Source organism: Cupressus sempervirens, chromosome 4 (assembly GCF_028749045.1).
Source record: "Cupressus sempervirens isolate cs-2001-9-10 chromosome 4, ASM2874904v1, whole genome shotgun sequence".
In the NCBI taxonomy this organism is placed as follows: Eukaryota; Viridiplantae; Streptophyta; class Pinopsida; order Cupressales; family Cupressaceae; genus Cupressus; species Cupressus sempervirens.
Window position 1 is genome coordinate 346973543 of NC_143121.1, and position 24571 is coordinate 346998113.

Sequence of the window (24571 nt, forward strand, 5' to 3'; positions counted from 1 at the left end):
CCTTAGATTATTACTTGTAAACAATTGCAGAATTGTCTTTACACATGTGAATGAAACAAATCTACCTATGGCCTTATAAAATCCTTGGAATGCACTAGTGTTGGACTAGATATCTGGACTTGAGGATTTCTCTAGAATGAGATCAAAATGTTTGAAACAATAACCTATCAGACTTGCTAGGCAATCTTTACTTTCTGAACATTCAACCTAAGTCATCTAACCTTAAGATGTAGAAGTTCTTGCCAAATGTGGAAATCATTGTACCAAGAATTTCCCTAAAGGTTAGTATCTATTTTTCCTCCCCCTCTTGCATAATTGTTTCATACTTTTCTTAACATATTGCCTTGTTTACGTCACTACATACAATGTTGGCTCCTTATTTGTCTAGTATAGTTTCGTGCTTATTTCTAGACCCTTCACACATTTTGTTCTCTTCACTTTCATTTTCTTTGTTGCATGGATTATAGTCTATACATATTCTATTTTCTATTCGCTAAATGCCTTTGTGTACATTTAGGCAAGGTCTTTACATTTTATGTATAGGGATTGACTAATAGTGTCTAACATTTACATCATCCAATTAAAGAAAGATGGTACTGATAATGATTTACCAAATTGTATATACCTTTCTTTGATGTTTTCAATGAGAAGATAGTGCAGCAATTGAGTAGAGAAAAATGCCAACTTTGTTAACCCCGACTATGACTACTTTGTTTTAAAGTAAATTTGATGAGTCAACAATTAAAAGGCCCAACCAAAATGAAAACAACGGTGTGAACTAGTTGGTCGAATTATGCAATTGAAAGTGCAACACATAAACACTTGTGCAATTCTCCCTTCCTTCATTTAGAGGTTGATTTAATTAGTTCATGTCTTATTGCATCGACGTTCTAGTTGAAGAAAATCTCCTAATAATGAAGATTTAAGAACCAAATTGTAGATGCCCTCTATAGAATAGATGGTATGGCGATTGAGAAACTAGAAACTCCAACTTTGTTTCTAACCTTGTGCATGATTGTGAAGACAAAGCTTTCTTCAAGATGGACCATTTTTAGTGAAACACATATAACCATTCCTTTAGAAGCCTAGCCCAAATGGATATAACAGTATGCATTAGTATATTTATTTTTCTAATTGAAACTTCAACAAAAATTATATCCTTATGGTAAATGAGGTAAACTAACTTTGAATTCTAGAAGTCAATAGGTAAATATGCTTTTATAAAGGGATCAATCTTTACCAATTTGACCTATAACATTATCCTCAAATATGCTAAGAGGTTTTAACTTGTATATACATAGATATTAGATATGATTAGAAAACTTGACCCTTGATATGTTTGGCTAGAAATTTTGCAAAGCCAATATGCATTGGGTTGCAGAAAATTTGAATCTTAGTAAGAGAGCTATTATGTTATGATACTGCAAATGAATTTCTCATGTCTTTTTTTCTCACAAATTTTTTCTTTGAATATAATAGTTATTGATATTCAATTTGTATGTATGATGTAGAAACTGAACTGGAAATAGAAGCATATCTTGTATTGGATAGAAGTTGGACACAATTCCTTATGTGTCAAGATTCACTTTGTATTTATTTGGATATACTGGATATTAAAATGGATAAAATAATTTATAGAACCTATTTTTATTAAGTATTCTTTCTTAAAGATGGTGAGATTTGTTGCATGAGAATTCTCTAAATTTTTTATGCAATGTATTAGCTACCTGAGCAACTACAAACACCATTCATAGCTACTATTGAAACTGGGAATATATGAACCATGCCAAAAAAGATTATGCCAGCCTCACCATTACCTAGGCCCAAAGCACTTCTATTGGGGGACGCTTTCAATATGAGGCATCCATTAACTGGTGGAGGAATGATTGTTGCATTATTTGACATTGTCATTCTTAAAAGGCTTTTTAAACCTCTTCATAATCTTTACAGTGCCATAGCGCTCTATCAGTATGTGGAATCATTTTACACTCTTCGTAAGGTATCTACTTGTAATTGTTGGAGTAATTATGTTCATTCAAACAATAAGAATAATTAGTCCTACAATAAAATGTTGTTGCAATTTCATAAATATAGAAAAGTTGTTAGTCTAATGGTAGTTTTCAATGAATGGCTTTTGTTTCAATGAATGGATGTTATATATTATCCAGGTTTTCTAAGCTTTGTAGGTTGTTGCTCTAGGGTACTAAATTTAAGAGCCCTATGTAAGGGCTTTCATTAGCTATCCAAGCAGGTACTATCATTACATAGCCTATTTTAGGAATGAACATATCCAATACCTACTTTTTGAGTTACTACTAGATGGTTACTTTTCAAAATGGAACTGCAGAAGAACCGCTACAATGCCTTTATATCTTACTTTCTCTAATTTTTCATAAATTTTCTTCTGAAACAATAACTACTCTAATATTAGGGAGAGATTTTATGTTGCTCCCAATTTTGATCTATACCTATTTGAGGGTCATGTAAGTATTTGAGGTTTAAAAAAATAGATTTGAATCTTTCTATGTCCCCATGGACCTCTCTTAACCACACTAAAACAATGTAGGAGTAAACCCTAATTGAGACGAATAATATATAAACCAAGACTTATAGAAGTCGTTCATATTGCACCATAACTACAAAAAGATTATGGTAAAAACACAAGGGTAATAAGTACCTCCCAATAGACTTCTCTAAGTTTCTATTGAGAAGGAAAGAAAGAAATTATCATAGTGCTAAAAAATAACTTTATTAAGGGGTTTAGTGTTGTGTAACAAACTTGTACTTCAAATCCCCAAAGTAAAATATTGTGCATTAAACTCAACAAATAGGAACTTATGAGGACCTTATTTGGTAGCATGGGGACCATCTTCACCACCTAGACAATGTAGCATTCTCCCCACCCTTTTTAACATCTTCTATTTCAGATGCCTCCTTATTTAGTACATAGCCACATCATGGATTTTGGATAAGAATGTGCTTTCTTTTTGGATTGATGGTAAAGGGTGAGTTTTGGGAAGAGCCCAAACCCTTGTCCATGATTCTACTACATGTTTCTGCTACAAACTAAATACTAAAAACTCCATCTCTATGCATCTACAGTCTTCTTACATCCACTGGCATTATTTGGTTATAATCCACCTACAAATGAAGTTCCAAAACATCCATTGATCATGTCCGCACTATCATCTCCTTAGGGAGAGCTCAACCTCAAACTCTAACATTAGACCCAAGCAGTCCAATCATTCAACCACACTCTATTAACAAATGAAAGGCAATTGATCTTCAGATGTTTTGTTCTATATTTTAATATTTTATCTGTAATTTTGTTGTTCCATAGATCCTACATTGCCTATTATTTTTCCCCCTTAGATATTAATAATACTTTAGTTTTTCAAGAGACCAAGTTTCTATGAGAAAGTTGCCAATAAATCCTAAAACCCAAGAAAGCATAATAGTTGCTCAGCTTTCTCACCAACCTTAAAAACTTCTTGCTTTTTGCTTATAATATGCACATTTATTTATACAAGGAGATTTGACACTATACTTCCAATCTCTAATTGCCTAAAATACTATTTATATATTGTATCTATAAATTGTTATTTTCTTCCATAGATCCTATGTTGCCTGCTTATTTTTTCTATTAGATATTAATAAAACTTTCAATCCATTTTAGTACATTCACTTAAATTGTAATGACAAAAAACCAAGTTTTCAAAAATATTTTCAGTGAAACCTAAGAAAGAGTTGTAGTTATCCTAACATTCTTACCAAATTTTCACACATCCTTTTTCTTAGCTTATAATATGCACATTTATTTATTGACTTTATTTTTTCATTGCATTGCACTCTTTGCCAGAGGTTTGACACTAAACATTCAAGATCTTTGTTCCAGTCTCTAATTGTCTATGATACTTATAACCATTTCATCACTCCATAAGTTAGCATTACTTTTATGGAATCATAATGTGATTTTCTCTTTGAAGCTACCATTTTCTATTCAATTTCATGATTAAAAGAGGCTGAACTTGTTTCTGATGTGGTTGAAGGTTTGAAAGGAATGCAAGACAGAGTCTAGTATGGAAACAATTCAAAGCTCTATGGAGAGGGTTTTGTTGGACTAAGGCAATGTAAGTCAAGTTTGTCTTTCATACAACCTAAACCTTTAGGTTCAAAGGCACTAAACATCACTGGGAAAGTTCCAAAGCTCTCAGTATCTCCCTTGCAGCAAATTCCATAGACCACAGATGTGTTAGAGAGTTGCAAGGATTGCTCCAAACCCTGTATAACTCCTGGCCTTGCCATTATTTTAAGTGTGATTTCTTTAATATCTAGAGGAATTATGGCTATTGTGTTTATTTTTTCATGGTTTGGAAGATGCAAACAAAAGATTAGTAGTGCTTATGAGATAGCAAAGAGTAGGTTAATCACTGATAATTCAAAGGACGTTAGCAAGAAATACATCAATCCTTTGATTAGTCTTGATTATTCAAAGGATTGGGATCCCTTCGTGCATGGAAGTATAGGCTCACAAAACCTACAAAGCTTTAGGTACAACCTCAAGGAAATTGAATCTACAAAACAGTATTTCTCTGAAAAAAATCAACTAGGAAAGAACAATTATTATGCTACTTACAAAAGGGTGTTGAGAGATGGATCTATTGTAGCTATCAAAATCATTAATAAGATGAGTTTCAAGATAGAGGAGTTGGAATTCCAAGATGGTCTTAAGTCACTTTTGAAACTTAGACATACAAATGTTGTTAGATTAAGAGGGTTTTGTTATTCTAAAGGCAGGGGTGAGTGCTTTTTCGTTTATTATTTTGCACCTACTGGAAATCTATTGCAATTTTTGAATGCAAAAGATGGGAAGCATCTTGATTGGTTTGCAATAGTGAGGATTGTACATGGTATTGCCAAAGGTAAATTCCCAAACCTAATTTTTAAGGGATTCTTATTTTTCTTCATTTATTTTGTCAACATAAATGTGCTAGCAACACTAAACAAGATTGTTAGTTATTTACACATTTTTGATACAAATACTATGGGGTCAATTTACCTTGACCTACACCCTCATAATATAATTATAATACTATACTTTACTCTCAATTGGCTGGTCAAACTATTAGAATGTAAATTTATAAGTATTGAATAAAACATCAACATCCATTGACTAAGAGCAATATCCTAAAGGCTAAATTGAGCTACCTGATCAATTGGCTATATCAATATAGAAGAATGTATCATTTGAGTACATTAGAAACATTTTCTACTCCCCTAACTAAGGGTAGTATCCCAGTACAATTCTCAGATCATAACTATATATATTTAAATTTTAAATATATCTTATCTATCTTTATGCAATGTTTTTGGTTAAACAAGTCCCAGGGGTATTGGTTCAAACTTAAACAAAGTTTCATATAGTCTGCATATCCATTATAAGAGATAAGTATCACAGTGATGATGTTAAGCAGATTAGTTATCGAAAGTATTATTGACTATTTCCTGTTGAAGTGGTGGGCACCTAAGTAATCCTTCATAAATGCTAACAATGATGTTAGCTAGATAAATAATTATTGTTTAGTAGTTTGCTTCTCTGGATGAATCTACCAACATAAATAAATATATAATTTTAAATCAATATTGATGTCTTTAGGAGAAGCATACACGTTAGTTGCGCTGCCCTATTCTAAACAGATTTGGCCTTCTATAATATTTTCGATGAAACATTGAATAGTAAAAAGAAATTAAAACTTAACATACACATTTCAATTACTATTTTTTCTAATTCTTCTTGGTCTTGTGTGTAGTAGATGCTATATTTATAGATACATTTTGCAGGTATTGAGTATCTGCATGAAGGCATGGGCAAAGTTGTTATGCATTAGAACATCTTAGCCAAGAAGATTCTTCTTGACCAACACATGAATCCTCTTATTCCAAATTGTAGGCTACACAAGCTTTTAGCAGACAACATTGTATACTCAATCCTCAAAGCTTCTATAGGAATGAGATGCTTGGCTCCAGATTACACTATGGTAGGTCATTTTATAGAGAAGAGTGATGTGTATGCTTTTGGAATCATACTCTTGTAGCTTATAATAGGTGAGAAGATAAGATCTACAATAAGACCTCTTGTAAAGACTAGGAAGCTTGAGGAATTCATTGATATAAATCTAGGTCAAAATTATTCAAAATTGGAGGCCTCTAATTTGGAAAAACTTGCATTGGACTACACCTCTAATTTTACACTCTTTGGAAGTATCTACTTGTAAGAGTTAGAGTAATTTTGTCCATTCAAAATATAAGAATAATTAGTCCTACAGTAAAATGTTGTTGCAATTTCATAAATACTAAAAAGTTGTTAGTCTAATTTTATCATTTAAGGCTATGAGCTTTTCATTAAGCAATTCCTACATCTAGATTTATTCTCTATATAAATATCCTATTTTAGCTATGTTCTTTATATAAATATCCTTTCTTTATGTCATTTGTTACTAATTTTTAAAAAATTCTCATTACATTTATGCAACCTGTTGCATCAACTATAAATACTTTGGCAGGTGCACTATATAAGGTCTTATGTGCTTCACCTGATCAAGCAATGAAAGAGATGCAACAAGCTTATTTTGACTATTTAAGTTTGGGAGGCATGTTTTCAACTAGACCTGTGGCCCTGCTACTTGGCCTCAATCCACAACCATTGAGCTTGGTTGTACATTTGTTTGTGGTGGTTGTATATGGTGTTGGCTAACTACTATTACCTTTTCCTTCACCAAAACAATTATGGCTTGGAGCCCACCTGATTTTTGTAAGTGCATGATTATTCTGTCATGATTTTATGAACTCATTAATGCTTACCTTTTAAGCATGCATTCTCTAATCAAAAATAGGTTATTTGAATTTCTTGGTTTAAAATTATTAAAATTGACTTAAAAGATACAAATTAGAAATCTAGCTAATATCTTAATTAGGATTTTCGATTCAGCCATTTTTTGATTGGTTATGAAATGTTACATGTCTATAATCCCCCCAAAAAACCAATGGCATTTCCCAAAAGAGTTTCTTGTGAATATTATCTACTACTATATATTTTCTTGGATAAATACATAATCTACCTATTATGTTTAAAGTCTAATACCTGATTTTTCTTATTATCTTGCCTTCTTGACTAGCAGACCTTTCAAAGAAGCATTTCTCAATTCAGTGCAGCCTTTCTTTCATCCTTCTTTAAAATGCCTCTTCAATACCATTTCTAGGTTGAATAAATACTTATAAATGTGATTTTGAACTAATAAGCACTTAGAGAATAGATAAAATACATTGATGAGAAGCACAAATGACTGTTGTGCACAATTTGACTACAATAGGTTCATAAGTATAGGAAGATGTAAGTATTGGCCAATTTCAATGAGAAATATTGGAGCTGCAAATTGTCTGTTGAACTCTTGAAATGGAAACTAAGGCTTTGGAGGAGGCATAAGTAAAGTGGCAGGTGGGCCAGGAAAATCATATCCACTTGTAATATTCAAAAGTTTAAGAAAAAATGTTAATGACATTTGTTGGCTTCTCTAATGTTGTTCCTATGTGGTGATGGTGATTGAGTTTACTAGGACAATGCTTGAGACTATCTTATAGGAGCAACTATTTATAAAAAGATGATGTGATGAGAGAGCCATAAGACTTGTGAGTTGGCTTGAATGACTCTCCCATGTTAACTCTTGAATAAAGGAATACAAGCCCATATGATCTCTTTAATGAATCAAGTGCAACAAGGAATAGTTTAATCAATTCAAATTAGTGGTCCAAGCATCTTGGGGATGATCATTATCTTGAAATTAGAGTTAAAGTGAGAAAGTTGATCTTTGAAGAGTGTTCTTTAGATAATGTAAAGCTTGTAGTTGATTTTTGTTGAACCTATTTGATAGTTAATTACTATTTTACTTACTAAATTAGTGAATTCAATCCTAAGTTTGATCCCAAAGCTGCAAGCAGAATACAAGCATTTGACAAATTGAAGACATCCTGAAGAACTTGTTCAACACTGGAGGGAACAGAGCAACTACCAAAAAAAACTTTTAAACTTTCTAATTTCCTTGGTGTAGACTCATATCACATGGAAACTTGAATATAGGCACTTTTATCATCTATATACATATTCTTAGAAGTGCAAGTCAATATCTGTATATGCAAAGAAAATAGAGAAGATGCAGATATATATTGTATAATCTATTGGAGTTCATGACTTTTTATTAGCACTTGTAATTGGTTGCTGTCATATGCAAGCCCTAGTGTAAATTTTAATTATTCGTCTTGATTTAGAAGGTGAAATCGGATCTTGTATCCTCATGCATTTTTCATATAGTTTGCAGCAATATAATAGCTTTGTAGTTAGGGTCATAAAATAAGGTGACCAATGGCAACCTAAGGATTTTTAAATTTGGTCTCTATATGTTTAAGCTTTGGCAGTTTTTGTCTCATTAATCTTCTTGGACTGGGCCCTTTAGTTTTTTTGAAGTCACTTACAATGCCTTGTAAAGTGTAAATAGATTAAAGCTTTGGACTATAAACTTTTTCCTATTTTTTGTATGTTACTTTTCCTTAAACACTAAATTGTTTGGTATTAGTTATTCACATTGTGGACTTTTCATGGGAATCCCTTTTCTTTTGTGATAACTTAAATTTTTTTTTTTCATAAGAAAAGTTTTTAAGGGATAATTTGGTTATATCTTGACTCATTGAATCTTTCTCAAGTTCTAGTCGCTTGACTTTGGCCAGTTCTACACTAAGATAATCAAAATGTTGTGGTCAATGCTCTTGCTTTGCATTCTGTTACCTATATGAAATTATGGTGTCAAAAATTATATTTAAAATAGAAATTAATATATAATGTGCAAGGAGCAATCTAAGAAATGTGCACATTAGTTACACCATCTATTATAGCATGATATTTCTAGTGCATGGTTTTTTTTTTATTGATAGGTGTGTTTTTCTTACAGAAAACTTGGCTAGTACATTATGTTAAAGCATAGTTGTATAGATCTATTTCAACTCAATTACCATCCTGCTATCCCATGTGGAACAATATAATAATTTTATAAAAGTCATCCTATTATTATCCAAAATGAGTACATCCCAAAGGTAGTTAATCCAATGATGACATAGTGATAACAATTTGATAAAGATCTCAATGTAAGGCTTTTGTTAGGTATCTAACATGCCTAGTCCATAGCCCTTAAATCAAAAATGTTGACCAAGTCGAGATTAGAAACCTTATTCAACATAATTTCACTTATTTTTTCCACTTCGGCTTCTACATCAACACTCATATAGGGGATAGGAGCCTACAACAAAGATGAAAATTGTTGGTCTGTGGTGCAAGTTAATCAATGATGAAGCAAACAATGAAGGAGTGCTCTCTCCATAGCCCTTACAACCACAATTTCAACCTCATGGAGATTAGAAACCTTATATTAATTGGTGGCTTTGACCCAAAAAAAATTGGTTGCATTGGCATCACTCACATAATTGATGGTGCCCTATGCATAAATGTCCATTTGTTCCATGTTGTATCAAGCAATTGTTTCTTATCCAAGCCATTTAATTTTCAACCTTTTAAATCTCTACAAAGATAAAGTTGGAGCAGGAGAATTTTTCTTCTCAAAGTTGGCCTCTAATTGTAATGTGTCCATTCCATTATCTGTTGAACTAGATATGTCTTGTTTGTTGAACAGATAATGGAATGGATGCTTTACAATTAGAGGACACCTTTGAGAAGAAAATTTTCCCTGCTGCAACTTTATCTTTGCAGAGATTTAAAAGGTTGCAAATTAAATGGCTTGGATAAGAAAAAATTAATTGATACAACATTAAAAAAATTGACCAAATATTGGTGGAAATTTTGACCAATTCTTGATAGTTTTCTACCAAGAATTGGTTGAAATTTCCACCAATTATATAAAAAAATTTCCACCAATTCTGAAAAAAATTGACTAAACATTGGTGGAAATTCTGACCAATTCTTGATAATTTTCTACCAAGAATTGGTCAAAATTTCCACCAATTCTAAAAAAAAATCAACCAAACATTGATGGAAATTTCGACCAACAATGACAAATTAGAGCTAGCAAAAATTTAAAAAATTTGATGAATGTATTGGTCAAAATTTCAATGAGAAAAATTACCATGAACTACTTGGTCAAAATTTTGACCGACCTGCATCGAAATTCGACCAAAATTTGTCAGAAATTGAGTTCAAATTTACTAGTGTGAAATACTTTAAGGTATTTGAAAGAAAATGCTATATTCATAAAGATGTTAGGAGTGGAAAGTTTGATGAAAAAAATGAAGAAGGTATATTCCTTGGTTACTCCATAAGAAGTAAAGCTTACAAGTGTTTAAATACTAACACTAACAAAATTGTGGAAAGTGTAAATGTGAATTTTGATGAGTTTACAGAAGTACATGAGGCTGAACCCACAAAAGAAATAGAAGAATACAAATCATTTGCATACTATTATGAAGGAATTCCTGCTGAAGAAGATGATATAAATCATGTTGCAAACCAATAGTAAGTATCAACAACTATTGAGTAATAACCTATGAATGTTGAGTTGCATTCAAATGCCAAGTTGTAGAATGAGTAAAATGTACAATCTAACTCTAAGATTAGCACCCATGAAAGAGATGTTGAAACACCTAACGGAGATATACACAGTGATACTAAAGTTGAAAGATAGAATGTAGTTCCAAGAACTAAGCCTAGACTATCCAAATATGTCAAAAGACATCATCTTGTAGATCAAATCATTGGAGACAAAGATGCAAGGTCAATGACAAGAAATAGATTGACAAGTGAATCATGTTTGTTAAGCATGAAGGAACCTAAGATAGTGAAATATGCATTAGAAGATGATGATTAGTACAAAGCTATGGAAGAAGAAATTCAGCAGATAGAGAAGAACAAGACTTGGAGTCTAGTTCCTAGACCAGAAGACAATAATGTAATTGGCACAAAATGGGTATTCAGAAATAATTTAGATGAGAATGGTGAAGTGACAAGAAACAAAACAAGACTAGTTTGCAAAAGGTATGCACAAGAAGAAGGAATTAATTATGTTGAAACATTAGCCCCTATTGCAAGAATGGAAGAAGTGAGAATTTTGATTGCTTATGCTGCATACAAAGGTTTCAAAGTTTATCAGATGGATGTCAAGTCTACATTTCTAAATGGCATATTAGAAGAAGTCTACATAGAATAGCTAGAAGGTTTTGTTGATAAAAATAATAAGAACATGGTAAGTAGATTGCACAAATCCCTATATAGATTGAAACAAGCACCAAGAGCATGGTATGAGAGACTTCATAATTATCTTGTTAAGATTAGATTTGAAAGGATAGATTATAATAGAAATTTGTACATGAAGACAGATAAATAAAAAGGTATACTATTATCTAAAATATTTGTTGATGATATCATATTTGGAGGACAAGATGCTTTGTGTAAGGATTTTGCAAATCAGATGAAGCAAGAATTTAAAATATCAATGTTTGCTGAGATCAAATTCTTTGTATGATTACAAGTATATTAGATGAAATACAGTGTATATATCACTCAGTCAAAATATTTCAAAGAGATATTGAAGACATTTGGACTAGAGGATTCAAAACCAGTAAGTACACCTATGGTGACAGCACTCAAGCTATCAAAGAATAATGATTCATCTGAGGTAAATCAAACATTATACAAATCCATGATTAACAAATTGCAATATGTAGTGCATAGCAAACCTAATATTGCATTAGTTGTGGGGATAGTTGCAAGAATTTATGCTAATCTTGGAGAGAATCACTTGATGGATGTGAAAAGGATAATGAGATACTTGAAAGGAATAGAAGGGTTCAATTTATACTATAAGAAGAATGAAAAGTTTGAACTGAAAGCCTAAATTGATGCTGATTGGGTTGCAAATATTGATGATAGAAAGTGCAGTAGTGGAGGAGCATTCTTCTTAGGCAAAAGACTTGTTACGTGGACCAGGAAGAAGCAGAGTTGTACTTCCCAATCTACTACTAAAGTAGAGTATGTTGATGTTGCTATTAACTACACAAACATTGTATGGATCAAACAACTACTTAAGGGAATAAAGGAAGAAATTATAGAACTAGTAACATTTTATTGTGATAATACAAATGCTATCAATATATCAAAGAATCCTGTAATGCATACAAAGACAAAGCACATTGCAATCAAGTATCATTATGTAAGGGAATTCGTTCAAGATAAATAAGTGAAGATGGAATATATTAACACAAAGGAGAAAATTGTTGATATCTTCACAAAAGCATTACCTAAGGATTCTTATGTGTATCTGAGAGGTAAACTACGGGTGATACCCTTATCAAAGACTACATAAAAGATAGAGGGAGTACCCTACATCAAATAAGCTGACATTCATTTCATACAAATTGATGCAGTGGATCTTACTTTAGGAATTGCCTAAAGTAATCATAGAACTAGAATTACAAATCAGTCACAAGCAAGGTGATAGAGGGAGAGAAATTGAAGAACCTGCAAAAGCCTATATCTGCATATATTAAAGATGCCAAGTGTTGAGTATACATATTTGGAATTGTTGTCAAAGAGGGAGAAAGTACATTAAACTGATCAAGTGCAAGAGGAAGAGGAACAATGAAGAGAGTACACCATCAGAAGATCAAAAGACTAAAAGAAAAAAAGGGAGTTTTATTTTGTAAACTAATCAGAAGAGGGAGCTGCTAATAAAGGGAGAAATTTCAATCACAAGTCTTTTTTTTTGTATTCTCTTATTGTTTTAACCTAGCTATTTTGATGGAACAAGATGTTCATCATTTGTTTGACTGGTTGATCAATTTGGTTTTCCATCAATGCGAAAGAGGGAGATTGTTGATATCTGATTGAAAAGAACATTTGATTAGAAAGTTTACTGAAGAAGACTATGTGTTTTAGTCATTATTTTGTCACTGATCTCAAACTTGTTACATGGTGGTAAGACAATTGCTTATATGTTTCAAGTACTATCACTTAGTTGATTGATGAGGAGGATTTGATCAACAAGATGTAACAAAAGTACCTAGAGGAAAGGTCAAGTTATGATTATGTATTGAAGTGCAAGAATCAGTTAAGATAGTGATAACATAATGTAGTGATGATCTACTTGAGGTTACAAAATGACTAGCTACACTTAGAAAGTTTAGGAGAATAAAGTTAAACAAAGTTCATTTTCCAAGCTTGACCAAGTAGATAGTAGGTGTCGAGCAAAGTTAGTGCAAGCTGAGAAAAAAGTCAATTGGAGCCGAGTGAAAGAAAATTCTAGTGGATGCCAAGAAAGTTAGTAGTGTCGATCCAATTAGTAGATGCTAAGTAATTTTTAGTTGATGTTGAGCACTAGTAAAATCTAGTTGATGCCAAGTCATTTTATAGTAGATGTCGAGTAACACAATATGTGTCGAGCATCAGAAGGTTGATAATGCCCAGTTGTTGCATTATTATAAAGATAAAAGATTCACCAAATAAAAGTCAATAAGTATGTTTTCGTAGAACTTGTAAATTAGGAGGAAGATAAGATTGATGAGTTGGTGGCACAGAATCTTATGTAAACTATTTTGGAGGAAAATTCAAATGGATTCTAAGAGAAGTTTTTAGAAAAGACAAGATATGGGGTAGATACATTATATCCTACTTAATCCATTGAAAACCCTAATTTTGATGATGGATAATGAGTGGATAAAGTATTCTAATTTCCTATATGAAGGAATTTCTAGTAATGAAACAAAGAGGTTAGAGAGAGTTTAAAGCAAAAATCTGATAAGGAGAAGGAAAGGGGTTTTGCTTCATCAAGTGACCCAAGTGAAGAAGTCTATAATGGCATACTGAGCTAGAAGGCTCAAATAGGATGAATGTTTGAAGGGTGAACAAGTTGTCAGAGCTACAAAGATTAGAAGCCAAGCAGATTTAAGGACTGAATAGTGATCTATAATCTACAAGTAAGGTTGTAAGTTGTATCAGATTAAAGCTCTACTATTACTTTCTAACAATTGTATCAGCCTAGGGTAAATCATTTGGAGTAAGGTTGACTTAACATTCTTTGAAAAATCCTTTAATAGGGTGGCATTCCAAGTGAATGTCCTAAAGTCCTCTAACACGGCTCACTTTTGACAAGATGACTGAAATCCCTTAACCAGGTCACATTTAACAATGTGTATTGTAACCATTAAAAGGGTTGGCCTTTAACAAGGTATCACTTTAGAAGAGTAAAAAAGGAGTAGCATGTTACTAGTGGTTTTTCCCAAATTGGGTTTCCACATTAAATTATTATGTCAAATGTGTTGATGGATATGTTGTGTTTAATGCTTTACATTTCTACAAGTTGATTTGACAATAACATATTAGTTTTAGTTAACACATAATGAATGCATGCATGGTTAAGAATGTTTTATGGGTTCACTGAATTGTAAAAAGTTTTATGTGTACATCTAGACCTTGAATAACTGATTCAAACCCCCCCCCCCCCCCCCCCCAAAAAAGTTATTCTGAAAGAATTACAACAAGGGTTAATCTTGAACACTTCTCTGATCCATTCAGGTGAAACTCTAAAAAGGTTATCCCCTACATGGTTTTTGAAAATCCTAGTAATTGGATCACATTTTTTAGCCATGTTTGCTAGTGATTCACCATCAAAGAAAACTCCAAGAATGATCAGTTTACTTATATTAAATTCCTAGACATTACTCATTGGAGTATCCAAATTTCATTTTTTAAACCACTTCTTAAAAGGTTTTAATCCTCCCACAACAACCTATACATCCCTCAAATAATTTACCTTATCATAAAAACCTTCACTAACTAACAACTTCCCTTAGTCAATTCATTTACTAAGGGAGGCATTTGTTCTATAAAATCATCATGGACTACTCTTTTTACGTAATCTACCTTGCTAGAAAAATCCTTTCGAGGATGCATTTTCTCAACTTACCCCAGCACAATTACAATTTTTCAATATTTAGAAGTTTTACCTTTTTCTTGCTTATTTTCCTCTATGAATTACTTTGCAAATACTAAAAACCTTGAAGAATTTTGTCATCCTACTTTTGGAAACACTTATGCTCTGATAATTTTACGATCTTTTGGTTCAAAGAATGGCAAATTCCAAATTATATTGTAGCATTAAGGTCGCATGAAGTGGCACTGAATAGAATAAATGCTTCTAATAGTTATTTTTCATGTCATGCCTTGCATTTGAATTTCCTCTATCAATTATAAAGCTTCGAACAACCTATTTTAATATTTAGAAAAGCTACATTAAGACCTTTGAAAACTTTTCATGTCTCAAGCAGGCACGTCATAATGCGGTGAAGTGCTAATCATCGATCTTTCAAAGATCAATGGTCATGAAAGATCACTATAACTTTAATTAGGGCTTTAAAAATGCAGCCCCACTGGTACATTTATCTCCAGCCTAGCAAGTACATGTATCACTCTACCAATTACTACATTTCATTTCATCACACTTTTTCATCCTGGCATGACTCGACAATCTTCATTATGACAAGTCCCACTTTACCACATGGCTTATAAGTGTTTCCTTGCTTTTGTTGAAATCCCTCCACATTCATATTACAAGAATGCATTTCCTATTTATCTTTTCAAGATCAATGATGTGTGTAAATCATGCTTTCTTGGATCCAATTAGTGAAACTTAACCAGTAAATGTATTCCTTTTTTCCAACGTGTTTGATATCTACCAATTGTATAGACTATATTAATCCCTTTCAAAGCTATGGGTCTATGAAATCATCATATACCACATGTCTTTTAGGTGCATCCCCGCATTGCATAAACCTCGAGCACTTTCTTATAGCGGACAAGCGCTACTCATTGATCTTCTCAAGATCAACTATGTACATAACATATGTTCTTTGAACTATATGAGATATCCTTTGTGACATCATTGTGTACATGTGTCACCAGATCACTTCCCCACTTTGGTTAAAATCTTCTCATCTTGATGAAGTGGTAATATGCTAGTCATTGATCTTCCAAATATCAACGGCTTAATGATATGGCATCAAAAGGTAACCCCACTACTTTGCTTAACAAATGACATCGTTGGAAAATCAAACATGTGATGATCCTTACTAATAGCCCTAAAAAGGTTCTAACAAAGTACTGACAAGCTCCAATCTTTGTGACCTAATTAAAACCCAATGTCACCAAGTACTATGTGGCAATAAGACACTTGTCTACTTTATGTAAATGCCAAGCAGATTCATCTTGTGGGTATGTGCCCACTGTTGGTCTTGGAGAGATCAATGGTTGGCCTAATTAAACCACCACAATTAAGATATTTTGTCAAAATTCTTAATAAAAAAACCACGGTTATGACATTGAGTATAATGAAAAGTTTTATTTCACAGAAAATAATAAAATAACTTTGGAAAAATAAAGACTTAGGATAAGAATCTCCCGCACAAATTTTTTTAAAATATTACTTTCCATCACTTTGAGGGTTAGGGAAAGACAAAACAAGGGCTTATGGATTTAAACAAACTTCATCCAAGGTTTTAATAAAATTTCAAAGGATTTTTTTAAAACCCTAACCTAAGGTTTTTCACTATAGGGTATAAAAAGACATAAAAGGTGAAAAACTAGGCCAACAAGTCAAACCATTAGTCAAACAAAAATTCATAACCAACCATTCATGTAATTCATTTTTTGTCTTAAAATTAGTCTTTCATTTATCACCTTCTCTAATTTTGATCTGATGATAACCACTCTTTAAATCAATCTTGGTAAAATACTTTGATCCACTCAAACAATCCATTATATCATCCATCCTCAGCATAGGAAACCTATATTTCACTATGATCTTGTTAATAGCTTTAGAATCAATACACATCCTCCATTCTCTATTCTTCTTAGGTACTAATATATTAGGTACATCACACAAACTCAAACTTTCTCTGATCAATTCTTTCTTCAATAACTCTTGCACTTGTTTGTAAAGCTCTTCATTTTCTTTAGGTTCAATCTATATGTTGCCTTATTCAGTAAACTAGCTCCAGGAATTAGGTTTGTATAATGACTTATACTTCTTATTGGTAGTAAAACATTAGGTATATCTTCAACAACAATATCCTTATACCCATTCAAAAACCTTTCAATTTCTCTTGACACTTGGCTAATACTATTAGCTTTTGCTGTCACTCAACCTCCATTATCTTATGTCACTTGATTGCTACTACCATAACTTGGTCCCTTAGGGATTACAAAAAAATACACATGGTTTTGCTTTGGCATCCTTTCAATTTTTTTGTAATTAACCATGTAAATGTGAACAATAGTATAATTAAACTCATCTAGAATTTCAATCAAAGGCAACAATACTTTCTTTCTTCCATTCACCCAAAGAGTATATGGATTCAATATTCTATCATGCATAGCATATCTATCATATTTCCAAGGTCTACCCAACACAATATGACAATAATCCCTAGGAGTGATATAACACAAAACTTCATCAAAATCATGCATAGCATATCTATCATGTTTCCAAGGTCTACCCAGCATAATATGACAATAATCCCTAGGAGTGACATAACACATAACTTCATCAAAGTAATTTCAAATTTTTAACTTCACCATACATTGTTCACTTACCAATAGCTTATGTTTATACTTGATCCACGAAACATGATAGGGTTTAGGGTGTCTCAAACTCTACAATTACAAATTTCTAACCAACTCCTTTGATGGTAAATTTGCTAAACTTCCACTGTCAATAATCACTTTGCAACATTTTCTAGTCATCTTACATTTGGTCTTGAAAAGACTTCTCCTCAGGATAGGTTCCTCATCAATTCCCTTATTACAAAAAGTTCTTCTCACCATCATATTTTCTCCTCCCTTGGATCCACTTTATGAACCCTCAAGGTTTCCTTGAATCACAACATTTTTTTTACCTTGTTCATTCTCACCAGAGTATCTACAATCAAAGGATATATGCCCTTCTTTTCCACATCTAAAACTATTACCACAAAAACCACCTCTAGAATTAGAATTACCTCTTGCTTGGTAAGAACTAGTCCCTCCTCAGTAAGAATTACTACCATTCCTTTTGGTCTTTCCTTTATCATCATTTTTTGACTTAGATTTTCCCTTATCTTGCATAGAATTGTCAAATCTACTACCTTCTCCATAAGATCTACCTATGCCTCTCTGGAATCTACCACCTCTACCTCTCTAACTTTGTTCATGATTTTTTGTCAAGATCTCCTTAGCTTTCGAGGCATATTGATATTCTTCTTCCACACTTTCCAATTTCATAAAACTTATTTCATATTGAATTCTAGCTCTCAATCCATTTAGATACCTTGTAACTTTCTCAACCTCATCATCTTCATGACTAGATCTAATGTCCAATCTATAGAATTCATTTGTATACTATTTCACAGTCATGTCCTTTGTCTCAAATTTTGCATCTTTCTTAATAATCTAACTTGGTAATCAGCAGGAAGGAACTTCTTCTTCACTTTGTTTACCATTTTTAGCCAGGTCATGATTTTCTATTTTCCTCTTCTTTGTCTATTATTTTGCAAATGCTCTAACCATAGTGAGGCATGACATTTCAACCTAGTAGTTGTAGTCTTCAATTTCCTATTATTAGGAGTGCCTTGAAACTTGAAGAACTTCTCCATATCTGAGACCCAATACAATGTAGCATTGCTGTCCAATTTTACATCATACTAGATCATGGATTTTGAAGTTCTATTTTGTTGGACATAACCCCCAAGGCCTTACAACTAGGTATGGATGCAAATAATTTGATGAATTAGTGAAGCATTTTTCATTCCTTCTCTCCTTGGTGTTGTTCTATGTGTTGCTTTCTTCTATTATGTTACTCAACAAGATGATTGGATAGTTAGGTGTGCCCTTGTCCATAGCTCTTTAATCCCTTATTGCATCAATTGTATTTCTAAAGGACAAATTAAAAGCCTTCTTTATGTTCAAGATATAAAAAGGTTGGTTCATTGTCAATTGGTGATCTTACGAAGAACTTATGAAGAACAAAGTAGCAGAAGAGAAGTGAAGAGATTGGTGAAGTGTTATTGCTTAAAGGGTTTCAAGCATATTAGTGATGGAGATGTTAATGAAGTTCATTCGATGAGTCATAAAATGAGATGAATGGAGATTTGAACATCCAAAGTGATTTTTAGTTTACAAATCAAACCTAGTTGTTAATTTCTAACCATTGTAGCAGTAAAATCCTTTAATCAAGGTTGACCTAACATTCATTTGTAATTCCTTTAATCAAGGTGACATTATAAGAGAATGTTCAAAGTCCTCTAACAAGGCCATTCCTAATTGGGTGATTAAATCATTCAACAAGGTCACACCTAAAATTATGTTTTGTAACCTTTAATAGTGTTGGCTCTTAACCAAGCTCACTTTAGAAGAGTGAAAAAGTGATAGCATGTTACATGGTGGTTAAATACTAGTATTAAAGTGTTATGTGTGTATGAATGTTATGTACATGCTATTTACTATTTTATGTTATTTTTATTCATCATACATTGAAACATAAAGTTGAGTAACTACATGAATAAGTTGATTTACTATTAAGATTTTATCGACCAAGTGGTTCTATGAATTGGATTAAGTTTCTTGAAGATGTTAAAATTTGAATTGGTATGTCTAGACTTGAGGATAACTTATCCCCACCTCCCCCCCCCCCCCCTTCTCTTACTTATTCTAATAATTCCAAGAGGTGGATAATATAAGATAAGTGAAGGAAATGGAAGAAGAATTGGAGAAAATTGAGAGAACAAGACATAGATACTACTTCCTAGAATGGTGGATAAAAATTTGATCAACACCAAATGGGTTTTTAGAAATGATATGGATATATGTAGTGAAGTGATAAGAAACAAGGCTAGACTTGTGTGTAAATTTTAAGCATTAGGTGAATATTTGGACTATGGTGAGACATTTTCATTGATGTCTAGACTTGAAGGTGTGAGGATTCTACTTTGATATGATGAATACAAGAATTTCAAGGTATACCAAATGGATGTTAAGTATGCATTTCTCAATGGTGTACTAGACGAAGAGGTATATATTGAACAACCTAATGGGTTTTCATCATCAAATGAGAAGGATATGGTGTGAAAAGTGAAGAAATATTTGTATCAATTGAAATAAGAACAAAGGGCATGGTATGGAAGACCACATTTATATTTGATCAAGATTAGTTTTATTAGAACAAGTGAAAATAGCAATGTATATATGAAGATAGATAATTATGGTAAAATTTTGATTTCAAAGATATTTGTTGATGACATTATTTGTAAAGGATGTGATCATTTTAGAAAACCATCTAAAAATGAGATGAAGATAGATTTTGATATGTCAATGATTGGGGAGATTAATCTCTCCATTGGATTGCAAGTATCACAACTTATAGATGAAATCTACATTAGCCAATCTAATTATTTAAAAGATGTCTTAAAGATATTTGGGTTAGAAGACTCAAAACCAATTGGTACACATATGGTGACTAGTTTCAAATTGTCCAAGGAATATGAATCTAAGGAGGTAGATATGATTTTATACATATATATGATAAGAAGGTGAAATATGGTGTGTATAACATACTAGTTATAGTATAGGAAGTTGGATTATTTTCTAAATTCCTTGCTAATCCTAAAATATCTCAATGGAATTGAAAATGATATTCAAGTATTTTAATGGAATTTAAAAGTATGGTATGTGGTATGCTCAAAAAGGTGATTTCTCTTTCAGTATGTTTACTAATTTAGGTTGGGAAGGAAATGTGGATGATAGGAAGAGCACAATTGGTGATGCATTCTTTCTTGATGATAGGATTGTACATTGGACAAGATAAAATAAAATTTGTAAATTGTAGCCGATAACTAAATTTGAATATTTTTTTATTGCTCTCAACTATACATGGGTGGTATGATTTAAGAAGCTATAGTAATTAATTTAGGAAAAGGTAATTGAACTAGTGTTTAACTACTCTGATAACACAAGTAATATTAACTCCAAAAAATTGGTGATGCACTCTAAGATAAAGCATATTTCTATTATCAAGTATCATTTTGCTAGAGAATAGGTACATGAGAAAGAAGTTTGATTGGAGTATGTTCTAACCAAGAAGTAGGTAGAAGATATATTCACAAAGTCGTCATCTAAAATAAATTTGAGTATCTAAGAGGTTGGTTAGGGTTAATTCTCCTACTATAATCGAACTAAAAAAATATGTCGGTACATTATTCCATTGTATTCATTTAATATTTTATGATGTTGTAAGGATATTCCTTAGCAGGTCTTTTCTTTATAGTGGGCCAATTAGTATAGTGAAGTGTAATGAAGAAATCAAAATAGTAAAGTAGTTCAAGGAAGTGAAGAAGTCAGGGATTTGAATGTACATGGCTAGTTAGAGTATTTGACACCTTTGACATTATTTTCAAAGAGGGAGAGAAAGAGAAAGAGAAAGTGGAATCATAAACAAAGCAAGTAGGAGTGAAAGCATGAGAAAGAAAATAATATAGATGACAAAGGGAGAAAATGTGAAGAAGAGTGTAAAGTAGGTTAGGGAATAAGACATTAAGAAGATGGGAGATTGGGAAAGGGGTAGAAACAATATAAATGCGAGAGTATAAGTGTTATTAATTGATTGAGAAGAAAAAAATTAGTTTAGAGGTATTTCCATTAATGCCAAAGGGGGATATTGTTGGAAAAAATGGATCAATAGTGGTGAGAGATTTCTAGAGTTGTCACGATATATATTTGGTTGCATGATGATTAATTATTGTGTCTTCATTGATGTCAAGTATTTGACCTACTATTCCTATCATGTTTCCAAGTATAAATATGATGAATAAGGTGTTGAAGTGAGTTTCAGTGATTTCTATATTTATGGGAGACTTAGTGAAGTCTCTAAAAGTTAAATGTTTGACCACTGCTCTTAAGGTAAAGGTTTACATAAATTATGGGTGGATGAAGGTTGATAGTGAAACTACTAGAATAGTTAGTGATAGGAAATAGGTGATTTGATTATTTTTTCAAATCTATGAAGAGTTAAGTGGGTTAGTCACAAGACAAGGTGAAACATGGTTCTTAAATTCTATGGTTATAGACACAACTCATTTGGATAAATGGTGAGAAATAATTATAATGATAAATGAATTTTATGGAGTAAAGTGTTTGTGTTCTTGAGTTATTAGTCATTGATCAAGGATCTATGACTGATATAGATGATGTGGTGAATTTTATTGAGTTGGACATGATGTACTGACATGTCTTAATGATTAGATGTGATTATCTAAAACTCCAATGATCAATGAAACCATGTCATGAAGATTCTACCGGAAGGGCTCATTTGGTCAAAACATGATTGGTTGTTCTTCATGAATTAAAATGTAAAGTTAATTGTGGGAAATAATAGTATATTAAATTTTTTGAATAAAGATGAGAGTTTTGGTGCATGGTATGTGATTAGTAGGTTTTAAATTCAAAGTAAAACATGTTAGGGAAGGTATAAGTTGGTGAATAATTTAATGTTTGGAGAGCATTATATATTTGTTCAAGGTGAAAGAATTATGTGATGGTCACATGGTGGTCATGAATGTAAAGGTGTGATTAAGATGGAAGGTAGTTGGGTATGAAGTTAAGTTCTTGTCTACTCTACATTTTATTCAATCAAAGAAGGGAGGTTCTCTTCTGTATACCATTCTTCTTTTATTCCCTAATAGTTACAATATTAAAATCTATTAATCAAGTGAATCCTAACATGTTATTTATTATAAATTCTATAATAGGGTGACACTTTAATTAGTGTTCTAATACTTCTAGCAAGGCTACTCTTGATAGGGTAAAGATCCTAACAAGGATGTAGGTAAATCCCTTAATTGGGTGACACCTAATAGTGTCTTTATAAACTCCTACTAGGATTAAGCTCCGACCAAGGTATATTTTAGAAGAGTGAACAATTTGTGGGTATTAATCCCCACATGGTTTTCACCCAAGTTGGGTTTCCATGAGACCTAAATATTTGTGTTAGGTGTTATGTTATTTTGTAGATGTGGTTATGTGTTTTAATTTTTATTTTTTGTTATTAGTTTTATACTATGATAAGGGTTTAAGAGGTTGAAAAGTTGTTTGAGTAGTTGATTACTAAATCCCCCACCCCTCAGGAATATGACCCCTTAGGACTAACATGTTTTAGAAAATGATTGCATAAGGATTTCAAAGATTCATCTAATCTTTTGATTTAATCTTCCTCATGGTACTGTATATTTTCCTATCATACTTAGTATTAAAGTTTTGCATACTAATTTTTTTTTATTCCTCCTTTTGATCAATTTAAAGTTAAGCTTGGTATTCCTTGACATTCTTATATAAATGTTATAACTTCCCCTATAGCATAAATTCTTATGTTTCCCTGTGATGAAAAGATTAAAATTATTAATCATAGTCTTTATCATCCTTATAGGCCTCAAGAGTTTTCTAACCTTGATTTCTTTTCTCCTTCTATCAATAACTAAGCACTGGTACTCCTTAATCATCATTTTTTCTCATATTGAGGTCTAGAAGATTAATGAAGTTAGCAAACCTAAGATAGATCCTAAGAATGACCCTCTTCATATGCCACTAGCTCTTCACTTTTCAACATCATCACTACCTTCTCATATTCCTACCCCTTAGTCTATTATTGTTCCTCATGTTCTTCCATCACATGGAGATAGGGACCCTATGATGGTTGATTTTATCCCACCTCAAGTATCCTCCAAAACTAAGCATAGTCAATTTTCTCATGATAATCATAAGAAATGAAAAGCTATAGCTAGCTAAATCTTATACTCATGTTTCTCATCATGCTTCATCATCTCATACACCTCCTCCTCTATTTTGTTGCTTTGATCACCCTATCTAAAATTGTGGATAATAGTGATTTTATAAGCCTTTTTTTTTCAATTCTCTTATGATTAATCTTGATGAAGAAGACACTCTTGATGAAGTTATTGATATGAATACTAGTGATTCTAATGAATTAAATGAGACTATTGATCTTGATCATGATATACCATGTATTGTTTCTCACTAATTATTGATCACTCCAAGTACTAAACATCATGGACCAAGTTCTCAACATGGTCCTTGTTTGGAACTTTGTATTAGTCCTTTTTCCATGCTTGATGTTACTTTTCTTGTGAATTTCCCACATTCCCCTAAATTAAAAAGGCCAATATGGGGGGGAAATACTTTATTAGCACCTCTTTCACATTGGATCTTATTTATTTTCTTGTTGTAATGTCCTTCTCCTCTAATGTGCTTTTTGTTGTATGTTTTTTTTGGGTGGTTTAGACAATCCTTGTTGATCTATTAGAAAAAGGTGATAAAGTATTTAAACATGTTATTCTCATTTTTCTATTTTTATTTCTCTTCTTCTATGTTATTTTTAATGGTGTGTTGTATGTGCATCATTATTCATAGATGTGTCTTTGTGTG

At 32.1% G+C, this 24571-nt stretch overlaps 1 pseudogene; it reads left to right on the top strand.

Moving 5' to 3' along the window:
* LOC149561455 (protein CLAVATA3 INSENSITIVE RECEPTOR KINASE 1-like) overlaps positions 1 to 6275 on the top strand; it is a 39535-nt pseudogene extending 33260 nt beyond the window's left edge.
* Positions 6276 to 24571: the final 18296 nt, after the last annotated feature.